The 13,470-nt window shown below is 40.1% G+C and overlaps 1 protein-coding gene across 3 annotated transcripts in view; it reads right to left on the bottom strand.

Moving 5' to 3' along the window:
* The window catches only part of LOC103567365 (UDP-glucuronosyltransferase 1-6), an 88,586-nt gene that overhangs the window by 45,567 nt on the left and 29,549 nt on the right, over window positions 1-13,470 (bottom strand). The gene's annotated exons all lie outside the window — the stretch shown is intronic.

The following is a 13,470-nucleotide window of genomic DNA, read 5'->3' as shown; positions in this document are numbered from 1 at the left end:
TTGACTTCTAGCACCAGCACCACGACGTCATGCCCCTTCTCACTGAGAGGCTCAATTGTGTCCTTCATGCTGAGCCAGTGGCTTCCGTCCTGAGGGACCACCAGCAGATTGTCACCTACAGCCATGCCCCACAGCGATAAGAAGAAAACCCCTGCAGAAACTCTCCAAACTGCACGGAGAAGGCAGGCCATGCTGGAGGGAGTGCAGGTAGCAACAAGCATGACTACTTACACTCCCAAACCTCTGGGTTCCTGCCTAGTTTCCTAAACAAACAGACCAGAGCTCTCCACACACCCACCTACTCTCCTTGCTCTGAATTTTGAACTTTAATATAAAAGAACCTAAATTAATGTTTAACCATTTCTAAGCACACTGCTAACTGGAACCAACAAGGCCCCTTAGCAGCTTTTGCCTGAGCTTCTTGGTTTAATTTTCTCTTTATCTCCATCAATCTGCTTCTCCTTCTCCAGAACAGTTACAGTTCCAGACAATTTGGAGAGGGCCCTGGATGCGTGCCCAGCCCTCTGTCCTGAGCTCTCTGGATTCTGCAGTATTGATGAAGACATCAGCTCTCAATGCTTCTCCACTTCCTCCTCAACCTTTCTCAGAGCACAAAGGAAGTATTAACAGATGCCAGATTCGCGGTTTGAAATAACACAATAGGGTTTCTCACTCCAAATCAAGGCGTGGGCAGGGTAGATTCCTCCTGAGGGCTCAGAGGGAGAATCTGTTCCAGCCCCTCTCCTGGCTCCTGGTTGTTAGGGGGCAGTCTTTGGTTTTACCTGGCATTAGGAGCATCACTTCCTCTCTGTCTTCATGTTCACCATTCTCCCTGTACATGTCTGTGTCCAATTTTCTCCTTTTTATATGGACACCAGTTACATTGGATTTGGGCTCCTCCCCACAATGATCTCATCTTAACTTATATAACAACCATATTTACTCGTTGTTTTTTTTTTTTAAAGATTGGCTCCTAAGCTAACATCTGTTGCCAATCTTCTCTCTTTCTTTTTTTTTTTTCTTTCTTCTTCATCTCCCCAAAGCCCCCAAGTACATAGCCGTATATCCTCATTGTAGGTCCTTCTGGAACTGCTATATGGGACATCACCTCAGCATGGCGTGATGAGCGGTGCCACGTCCACACCCAGGATCTAAACCGGCAAAACCCTGGGCCGCCGAAATAGAGTGCATGAACTTAACCACTCGGCCATGGGGCCGGCCCCATATTTACTCTTTTGAGCAACCTCCATAATGTTTCCCATGGTGACTGCATCAATTTACATTCCTACCAACAGTGCACAAGGGTTTCCTTTTCTTCACATCTTCACCAACATTTATTCTCTCTTGTCTTCTTGATGACAGCCACTCTAACAAGCGTGCAGAAATATATCATTGTGGTTTCGATTTGCATTTCCCCGATGATTAGTGATGCTGAGCATCTTTTCATGTACCTGTTGGCCATTTGTAAGGCCAGTAATATTCTGAGACTAAAGCCAGAAAAAACCTTCATAAGGAAAGAAGACAACACACCGATTACACATCTATATTATGAATATAAACGCAAAAGTCCTCAACAAAATACTATCAAACCAAACCCAGTAACAAGTGAAAAGGATTATACACCATGATCAAGTGGGATTATCCCAAGAATACAAGGTTGGTTTAAACCTGAAAATTAGCTAATGTCCTGTACTGTATCATTACAATACATGCTCATCGCATTAGACAAAAAAAGCATTTGACAAAATCCAAGCCCCTGTGTGATAAGAACCCTCAACAAACTAGGAATAAAAGAGCATGTCCTCAATCTAGTGATCTGGGTATCTGTTAAAAATCTCAAATTAACACTTAAGGGTGAAAGACTGAAAGCTTTCCCCTTAAGACCAAGAACAAGAAAAAGATGTCACCACTTCTTGCTTCTATTCAACATGTACTGGAGGTTCTGGTCAGGACAATTAGGCCAGAAAAAGAGATAAAATATCCAGATTGGAAAGGAAGAATTAAAGCTATCTATTTTCAGATGACAAGATCTTGTATACAGAAAATCCTAAGGAATTCACTGGAAAAAAAACCATTAAAACAAATACAATTTCAGCAAGGTTTCAGGGTACAAGACCAATATACAAAAATCAATTGTATTTCCAGAATTGGGAGTAGAAAAATAAACCCTCACATTTATGGTCAACTGATTTTCCACAAGGGTCCCAAGATAATTCAAAAGGGAAAGAAATCCTTTCAACGAGTGCTACTGGGACAAGTGGGCATCCATATGTAAAAAAAGTGAAGTTGGGCCCTTACCTCACACCATACATAAAAACTATCTCAAAATGGACCAAAGACTTCAACATAAGAGCCCAAACCATAAATATTAGAAGAAAACAAGCATAAGTCCTCTTGGCCTTGGATTTGGCAATGGTTTTTTAAATATAACATCAAAAGCACAAGCACCAAAAGAAATCAATTGTACTTGATTAAAATTTTAAACTTTTGTGCTTCAAAGACACCATCAAGAAAGCAAAAAAGACAACACACAAAATAGGAGAAAAAACATATACATGTATCTGATAAAGTGCTTGTATCTAGAATATATAAAGATCTCTTACAACTCAACAACAAAAAAACCCCTCAATTTAAACAACGTACAAAGGATTTGAATAGATATTTCTCCAAAGACACAGAAATGCCAACAAGCATGTGAACAGATGTTCAACATAATAGTCATTATGGAAATCCAAATAAAAACAATGAGATATCACTCCATACATGCTAAGATGTCTATAAAAAAATTTTAGTGGAAAATAATAAGTGTTGGCAAAGATGTGGAGAAATTGGAACCCTCACAAATCACTGGTGGGAGTGTAATATGGTTCGGCCACTGTGGAAAATAGTTTGGCAGTTCCTCAGTAAATTGAACACAGAATTCTCATATGACCCAACAATTCCACTCCTGAGTACACACACAAAAGAACTGAAAACAAGTGTTCAAACAAAAACTTGTACACAATTTCTGAGAGCAGCACTATTCACAATAGCAAACAGTCGAAACCCAAATGTCCAGCAACTGATGAATTAATAAAATGTAGTCTATTCACACAAAAGAATATTCTTTGGTCATAAAAAGGAATGAAGTACTTGTACATGCTACAATGTAGATGAACCTTGAAAGCATTAAGCTAAGTAAAGAAGCCACACATGAAATGTTAGATATTGTATGATTCCATTTATATGAAATATCCAGAATAGGTGAATCCATAGGGACAGAAAGCAGATTGGTGGTTGCCAAGGGCTGGTGGCGGGGAGAATGGAGAATGACTGATAATGCATATGGGGTTTCTTTTGTGGGTAATTGAAAATGTCCTAAAATTGATTATGGGTGTTTGCACAACTCTGAATAAATTAAAAACCACTGACTTGTAAACTTTGAATGAATTGTATAGTATGTGTATTGTACCTCAAGAAAGCGGGTTTTTTTTAATATTCACTTGATCTCATTTTTCTAGAATTATTTAAATTATTGATCACCAAGTCTCTATTCTTTCAGTGATTTATGCTGAATACTTGTTTAACCCTGACTATTCTAGCATTTAGCCACTCATTAGATAATTACTTATTAACAGAAAGAGAGCTGTTAAATGTTCAGGATGGAGGAGTGACTGACGTCAGCATCATGGCAGAGTGAGCTGTTCCTTTTGTCTCTCCTCTCTAAGTTACCACTAAATGGGCGTACATTAACCAACAAAAAACATCCCTACACAACACAACACAACACAACAGGACACCTGAGAGATCCGCACAGCTATACAGCTGAAGGTAGGTGGACTGGATCCCTGGCAAGCAGTAGAAGAAGGTGAGCAGATCTGTCGCACTCCCAGAGACAGCGATCCAGGTTGCAGATCCTCCCACAGAAGCTGGCATGACTTTGAGTGGAGATGGGGACAGACTGGCCCACATGTGAATGCTTTTGGAGTGGTAGCCCAGCCTGCAGGAGCGCCCACCTACCGAGGCAGCCCCACATGAGTGAACTCTCCTGACTGAGTGATAGCAGCTCAGCCCCCATGAAGGCATCTTGCCCCCCCAACACAGCACCCTGCCCACCAAGCACAAACACCCCAGGCATGTGAGTGCAACACACCCAGCAGCTATAGTCAGCCCACACCAAGGCAGAGCATCCCAAATGGGACAACTTCCAGCAGATGGGCAGGATAACAAAACACAGCTCCTGTCCACCCCAGCAGTGGCAGATGGAATCTGACAACTGATTTTCCTACAGCATGCTGGTAGAGGATCAATTCATCAAAAAACATGAAGAACTACAGTAAAATTGCACAGCAGAGGGAAAAGGACAAGTCTCCAGAAACAAATCCTGAAGTTACAGAAGATCAGAATCTAAATGGTAGAGAATTCAACATAGTTGTCATAAAGAAACTCAGCAAGTTACAGGAAAACACAGAAAGGCAGTTCAATGAGCTCAGGAAGAAAATTAACGAACAGAAGGAATACTTCACCAAAGAGATTGAAACCCTTAAAAAATATATACAGAAATTATGGATATGAAGAACACAATTAATGAGATAAAAAATGCTGTAGAAACCATAAAAAATAGAGTAGACCTTATGGAGGACAGAATTAGTGAATCAGAAGATAGAAATAGAGAAATGCTTCAGGTGGAGGAGGAGAGAGAACTAAGATTTTTAACAATGAAAAAATTCTTTGAGAAATATATGTCTCGATTCGGAAAAGTCACATAAGGATGATAGGTATTCCAGAGGGAGGAGAGAGGGAGAAAGGAGCAGAGAGCTTGTTCAAAGAAATAACAGCTGAGGATTTCCCAAACCTGGGGCAGACTCTGGACCTACAAGTATATGAAGCCAATAGAACTCTTAATTACATTAATGCAAAAAGACCTTCTCCAAGGCATATAACACTAAAATTGTCAAAAGTCAATGAGAAAGAAAAAATATTAAAGGCACCAAGCAGAAGAAAATAAACTAGAAAGGAACCCCTACCAGGCTGTCAGCAGATTTCTCAGCAGAAACCTTACAGGCTAGGAGAGAATAGAATGATATATTCAAAATACTGAAAGACAAACACTTTCAGCCAAGAAGACTCTATCCAGTGAAATTATCTTTCAGATATTATCAAAAAATAAAAGCTTTCCCTGATAAACAAAAGCTGAGGGAATTCATTGCCACTAGACCTGCGTTAAAAGACATAATGAAGGAAGCTCTCCTACCTGAAACAAAAAGGCAAAGATTTAAAAAGATCTGAGCAAGGAGGTAAAGAGACAGATAAAATCACAAAATTGCAGCTGTCCATCAGAATAGGCTGGCAAACACTTAATCATAACATAAAAGATAAAGAAATGTAAAGCATCAAAAATAACTATAAACACTTCAATTTAGTCACAAACTCACAACATAAAATAAAGAATTATTTGTGACAATAATAATTCAGAAGGAGGAGAGGAAAGGGATGAAAACTGCTTACACTAATGGAAATAAGAGGCTAACAGAAAATGGACTAACTCATCTATGAGATCTTTTATACAAACCTTACGGTAACCACTAAACAAAAAATCAGAGCAGAGCCACAAATCATTAAAAAAGAGAAAACTGAGAACATCATCACAGAAGACACCAAATTGAAATGGCAGTCAGAAATACAAGAGAATAGACACAATGGAAATATAGAACAACTGGAAAACAAGAGACAAAATGGCAGTATTAAGCCCTCAAAAATCAATAACATTGTAAATGTAAATAGATTGGATTTTCTGATCCAAAGACGCAGAGCAGCAGGATGGATTAAAAAACAAGACCCAACAGCGGTGTGCCCAGTGGTGCAGCAATTAAGTTCACACATTCCACTTCAGCAGCCTGGGGTTCGACAGTTCGGATCCCAGGTATAGACCTACACACTGCTTGTTAAGCCATGCTGAGGCAGGCATCCCACATATAAAGTAGAGAAAGATGGGCATGGATGTTAGCTTAGGGCCAGTCTTCCTGAGCAAAAAGAGGAGGATTGGTGGCAGATGTTAGCTCAGGGCTAATCTTCCTCAAAAAAAAAAAAAAGCGACCCAACAATATGCTGCCTCCAGGAAACACATCTCACCTCTAAAGGCAGACATGGGCTCCAAGTGGAGAGATGGAAGATGATACTCCAGGCAAATGGCTAGCAAAAGAAAGCATGTGTTGCCATACTTATATCAGACAAAGCAGACTTCAAGATAAAAATGAAAACGAGTGACAAAGATGGGCAGTATGTAATGATAAAAGGGACATTCCATCAAGAGGACATAACACTTATGAATAGATATACACCTAACACAGGAGCACCAAAGTATGTAAAGCAAATACTAACAGACCTAAAGGGAGAAATTGACAGCAACACAATAATAGTAGGAGACTGCAACACCCCACTTACATCAACGGCTAGATCATCCAGACAGAAAGTCAGCAAGGAAACAGAAGTCTTAAATGAAACACTAGAACAAATGGACTTGATATATTTAGAACATTCCATTGGAAAACAGCAGAATACACATCTTCTCAAGTGCACATGATACATTCTCAAAGATAAACCATATGTTGTGAAACAAGGCCAGCCTCAATAAATTTAAGAAGATTGAAATCATATCAAGCATCTTTTCTGACCACAATGCTATGAAACTAGAAATCAACTACAGGAGAAAAGCTGGGAAAGTCAGAGATATGTGGAGACTAAACAACATGCTAGTGAATAACCATTGGATCAACGAAGAAATCAAAGGAGAAATAAAAAAATAACTGGAGACAAATGAAAATGAAAACATAACATACCAACTCTTACGGGATGCCACAAAAGCAGAGTTAAGAAGGAAATTTATAGCAATATATAGGCCTACCTCAACAAAAATCTCAAATAAATCATCTTGAATTACAGCTAACAGAACTAGAAGAAGAGCACACAAAGCCCAAAGTCAGCAGAAAGAAGGAAATCCTAAAGTTAGAGCAGAAAGAAATGAAACAGAGACTGAGAAAACAACAGACACGGTCAACAAAACTAAGACTGGGTTCTTAGAGAAGACAGACAAAACTGGCAAACCCTTAGCCAGACTCACTAAGAAAAAAAGGAGAAGGCTCAAAAAAATAAAATTAAAAAGGGGAGGAGAAATTACAGTGGATATCACAGAAACACAAAGGATTATAAGAGAATACTATGAATCACTATATGCCAACAAATTGGATAACCTAGAAGAAATGGATAAATTCTGAGAATCATATAACCTCCTCAAATGCAATCAAGAAGAAATAGAGAATCTGAATAGACTAATTACAAGTAAAGAGGTTGAAACAGTAATCAAAAACCTCCAAAAAACAAAAGTCCAGGACCAGATGGCTTCTCTGGAGAATTCTACCAAACATTCAAAGAAGATTTAATACTTATCCTTCTCAAACTATTCTGAAAAATTGGAAAAGGCGGGACACTTTCTAACTCATTCTATGAGACCAGCATTACCCTGATACCAAAACCAGACAAGGACAACACAAAAAAGGAAAATTATAGGCCAATATCGTTGATGAACATAGAAGCAAAAATACTCAACAAAACAATGGCAAATAGAATACGGCAATACATTAAAAGGATCACACACCATGATCAAGTGGGATTTATCCCAGGGATGCAGGGACAGTTCAACATCTGCAAATCCATCAATATGATACAGCACATTAACAAAATGAGGAATAAAAATCGCATGATGATCTCAATAGATGCAGAGAAAGCATTTGACAAGATCCAACACTGAGTAAAATGGGTATAGAAGGAAAGTACATCAACATAATAAAGGTCGTATATGACAAACCCACAGTCAACATCATACTTAACAGTGAAAAACTGAAAGCCATCTCTTTGAGAACAGGAACTAGACAAGGGTGTCCACTCTCACCACTATTCAACATACTGCTGGAGGTTTTGCCCAGAGCAATCAGGCAATAAAAAGAAATAAAACATATCTAAATTGGAAAGGAAGAAGTCAAACTCTTGCTGTTTGCAGATCATATAATTCTATATATAGAAAACCATAAAGAATCCACTAGAAAACTATTAGAAATAATCAACAACTACAGCAAAGTTGCAGGGTACAAAATCAACTTACAAAAACCAGTTGCATTTCTATACTCTAATAATGAACCAGCAGAAAGAGAAGTCAAGAATAGAATCTCATTTAAAATGCAACAAAAAGAATAAAATATCTACAAATAAATTTAACCAAGGAAGTGAAAGACCTGTACACTGAAAACTATAAGACGTGATTGAAAGAAATCAAAGAAGACACAAAGAAATGGAAAGATATTCCATGCTCATGGATTCGAAGAATAAACAGTTAAAATGTCCATATTATGCAACCCACAGACTCAGTGCAATCCCAATCAGAATCCCAATGACATCCTTCACAGATATACAACAAAGAATTCTAAAATTTACATGGAACTACAAAAGATCCCAAGTAGCCAAAGTAATCCTGAGAAAAATGGACAAAGCTGGAGGCATCACAATCCCTGTCTTCAAAATATACTACAAAGTTATAATAATCAAAACAGCATGGTACTGGCACAAAAACAGACACACAGATCAATGGAACAGAATTGAAAGCTCAGAAATAAAAACATACATCTGTGGACAGCTAATTTTTAACAAAAGAGCCAAGAACATACAACGGAGGAAGGAAAGTCTCTTCAATAAATGACGTTGGGCAAATGGGGCAGCCACATGCCAAAGAACAAAAGTAGACCATTATCTTACACGATACACAAAAATTAAGTCAAAGTGGGTTAAAAACTTGAAGGTAAAACCTGAAACCATAAAATTCCTTGAAGAAAATATAGGTAGTGCACTCTTTGACATCAGTCTTAGCAGTATCTTTCAAATACCATGTCTACTCAGACAAGGGAAACGAAAACAAATCCAACCTACAAGATTCTGCAAGGCAAAGGAAACTGGGAACAAAATGAACAGACAACCCATCAACTGGGAGAAAATACTTGCAAATCACATATCCAACAAGGGATTAATTTCCAAAATATATTCCAAAAGAATTTATACAACTCAACAACAAAAAACAAACAACCCAATCAAAAAATAAGCAGATTGGGGCTGGCCTCATGGCCTGGTGGTTAAGTTCGAACACACCGCTTTGGTGGCCCAGGGTTTCACTGGTTCGGATCCTGGGCGCGGACATGGCACCACTCATCAGACCATGCTGAGGCAGTGTCCCACAGGCCACAACTAGAAAGACCCACAACTAAAATATGCAACTATGTACTGGGGAGATTTGGGGAGAAAAAGCAGGGAAAAAAATGGGCAGAGGATATGAACAGACATTTTTCCAAAGAAGATACACAGATGGGCAACAGGCTCATGAAAAGATGTTCAACGTCACTAATCATCAGGGAAGTACAAATCAAAACTACAATGAAATACTACCTTACACTCACCAGAATGTCCATAATTAACAAGACAAAAAATAACACATTTTGGAGAAGATATGGAGAAAAGAGAACACTCATACACTGCTGGTGGGAATGCAAACTGGTGCAGCCACTATAGAAAACAGTATGGAGACTTCCCAAAAAATTAAAAATGGAAATACCATACAATCCAGTTGTCCTACTCCTGGTATTTATCCAAAGAACATGATATCAACAATTTAAAGAGATTTATGCACCCCATGTTCACTGCAGCATTATTCACAACACTTAAGACATGGAAGCACCCATAGTGCCCATCGACTGAGGATTGGATAAAGAAGATGTGGTATATGTATACAATGGAACCCTACTCAGCCATAGAAAAAAAGACAAAATCATGCCATTTGCAACAACATGGATGGACCTTTAGGGTATGATGTTAAGCGAAATAAGCCAGACAAAGAAACATATGATTTCTATTCATGTGCGGAGGATAAACAAACACATGAAAAAGGAGAACAGATTAGTGGTTACCAGAGAGCCAGGGGGACAGGGGGAGGACAAAAGGGGTAAAAGGGGCACATATGTATGGTGATGGATAAAAACTAGACTATTGGGAGTGAGCACCATGCAGACTATACAGACACTGATACACAATAATGTACAACTGATATTACACAATGTTGTAAACCAATATGACTTCAATAAAATAACTGAAAATAAAATGTTCTGGATGTCTGTTAATCTCCAAGATAACCAGTCAGAAAACAGAAACACAGGGTGTTGAAAGAGAAGCAAACCATTTAAGGCATTGCAGACATTGGCCTAACTCCCATGTTTAAAAAAATTGCCTGTTAAGAATGACTTGGCATTTTTGGGTTTTGATCCCATGACTTGCCTAGAATGCAATCCCCAGTTCACAAATAAAGGCTGAGACTGCAGCCTGAGTGAGTACTGGTAGTAGAGACCACTGTAGGGAGACAAGGTGAGCTCAGAGGGTGGGCAAAGGATCTTTGCTGCCCCCACACCACCCAGCTGGGGGCCCTGCTGGGTAGAAACCACTGATATGCAATTGGAATCTATTTAAAGATTTTATTTTTCCTTTTTCTCCCCAAAGCCACCCAGTACATAGCTGTGTATTTTTAGTCGTGCGTCCTTCTAGTTGTGGCATGTGGGATGCTGCCTCAGCATGGCTTGATGAGCGGTGCCACGTCTGTGCCCAGGATCGGAACTGGCGAAACCCCCCTGGGCTGCCGAAGCGGAGCATTCGAACTTAACTACTTGGCCACGGGGCTGGCCCCCTGCAATCTATTTAAGTCACTGTTTCTCAATTTCAACAATATTGACATTTGGGCCAAATAATTCTTTCTTGGGAGTGGGTGGCAGGGTACTTCTCGTGTTTTGTAGGACTTTAACAGCATCCCTGGACTCTACCTACTAGATAACAGTGTCTTTCCCCAATTGTGACAGCAAAAATGTCTCCAAATGTTGTCCCCTAAAAGGCAAAATAGCCCTCGTTTGAGAACCACTCTCTAGATGATTCCAGAACACAGGAGAAGAAAACGTGGGAACAGAAGAACTACCACTGAGGAATTAGCATCCAGTTTCCTGGAAATGCTCCCAAAAGAATGTCGCAAGAAAACCAGTTTGTTTTTATCAACTCTCAGAGAGAAAGTTGTAGCCTGTATTGGGCTAAGGTCCAGGGAAGAGAGAGGTGGGGCCACAGTCTCCTCTCAAGAGTCTACACAGCACTGTCCCATGCTGCCCATTTGATCCTCAAACAACCCCGTGAGAGGTGAGGCAGAGGTTGTTGGCCCCGTGGTCAGATGTGGAGGCTGCAGTCCAGCCTGCATAGCAAGGAGGAGGATTTTGGACCCACTGACCCACCATTCAGCTTCCTTTCTTTCCTTGGTGAGGCTGCAACTTTCTGGTCTTGTATGACGGGATAAAAGAGTGCCTGGAAACAGGCGACCTCAAGGTGAATTCCTTTCTTCTGGATAAACACTCTACTGCCCTTCTAATAATGAAATATAAAGGTAAACTCTCTTCTAAAATGGAGATATTTGAAACCCGAGCCTCGCAAGGGGAAAAGAGTTTAGCCATCGGACAGATGGGTCTCAACTGGAAGCAAGATGGACAATTAAGAGAGTGTTCCAGCATCTGTCCTGGGTTGGAGCTCTCTTGAGCAGGGAGAAAGGCACCTGTGAGAATGTGGCACAAGGACAACTGATTTGGGGCAGGTGACAAGGTGCTCAAGGCTAGAGAGGAGGCCTTGGGTTAGGGTTAGGAGGTGGGAGCCGCCGTGGGCAGAGGTGGGAAGTGATCTACTCTCCCGCACGGGCAAGGCTGGGAGCCCACAGGTCCCCTGAGCATGGGCTCACTTTCCTGGACCCTAAGTCTTAGCATGATTCAGGGAATGTTCAGCAGGCCTGGTTTTTGAAAGACTTGGCACACTTTAAAAACAAATATATGACTATCTGTTTTAACTTAGGGCAACAGTTACCAATAAAACATGTTTGCTTGCTTGACTTGCAAAGTTGAATTCCATTGTTCATTAATTTGATTGTTTTGGATTATTTCTGAAGTTAAATGTGGTTTTAAACTTTTATTGTCCATTTGTGTTGTGTTTATGCATCGCCTGATCATGTTATTTGCCTACTAAAGAGGTGGTTGTTGGGTTTTTTTAACTATAAATTAGGCTTTATTTTTTCTGATTGATGGTGCATTTTCTTTTTTTAAAGGAGTTATTAAGATGAGCTCACATAATGAAATTAACCATTTTAACGGGAATAATTCAGCGGAATTTAGGAAATTCACAATGTTGTGAAACCACCATGTCTATATTATTCCAGGACATTTCCATCACCCCAAAGGGCAGAATTTTTTCAGAGTGTTAAAATGATTTCATTATCTGCCAAAAAAAAAAATCCTTGATTTTGATCACTTTCACTGAATACTAATAACTGAAAAATCAAGGTGATAATTACATATTTTAGTACAGAATGTTCCTGTGGTGTCATGTTGGAGTGACAACTGAGACAAATGTCAGTCAAGCACAGAGAAAGGTTCACGGTGCCCAGAAAGTTCAATCACTGCAGTCTGGTTTCTCAATAGGACTCAACACAACTCTGCAAAAATAGAACCGTGGGTCCTAGGTACCAAAAATGATATTTTTTCCTTCTTATACCAAATGTTTCTTCTTACTGTTTTGCTTATTAACTTCTTGGTTAAATTTTCCTGACACAGAGGTTTTCTACTCCTGCCCCGTGCTCCCTGGAACCAGTCCACTTATGCTCAGCCCCCGGCCCCCACTGCCTCTCAGAATGACTCCAACTGTCCAAAGTGTCAACAAGAAATGGGCAGGTGTTCAAGGACATTGGGAAGGGTCTTTGGGACCTACTGAGACTTCCTCTCTGAGGAAAACTGCATTCAACAAGAGTATTCTGGTGAGAAAGACACAGTGGTCTGAAGCCTTTCAACAGTTTAAATACTAAAACAAAAAAACCCAAAGCTCACAAGTTTCTATTTTCCAAAGGAGCTCTGTGCCCTCTGCCCCATGTGTGAGGAGGGCATCTAGAAACACTTGCCTTAGGTCACAGGTCAACACACCTTTTCTACAAAGGGTCAGAGAGAAAATATGTAGGCTCAGCAGGCCACACACATCTCTGCCCCCTATTCTTTGTTGTTGTTTTTCACATCCCTTTAAGCATGTGAACACCAACCTTAGCTCTGGGCCATATAACAGTCCTCTGGGCAGATTGGATCCAACGGCTGTAGTTTGTTGACCCCTGGTTTAGGGCCAAGGGAAAATGCATGGAACACATGTGGGAAAAGGGTTTTGACCTTTACTATCCTCTTAGCTCTGCGTCCTCTTGGGCAAGCCCTCAAATCTAGTCTCAACAGACACTATAGTATTTCGACTGGAAACTTCTAAGGCTCTTTCTATGATTCTCTGACTGTCCCCAGATTACCTAGCTAAATCCATCTCCTGCTATTGGTGGCATGATCGCCGTCTTCATTC

The sequence above is a fragment of the Equus przewalskii genome, chromosome 5 (genome assembly GCF_037783145.1).
Source record: "Equus przewalskii isolate Varuska chromosome 5, EquPr2, whole genome shotgun sequence".
In the NCBI taxonomy this organism is placed as follows: domain Eukaryota; kingdom Metazoa; phylum Chordata; class Mammalia; order Perissodactyla; family Equidae; genus Equus; species Equus przewalskii.
Note: the sequence above shows the minus strand (reverse complement) of the source record. Positions and strands in the feature narration are given on the sequence as shown.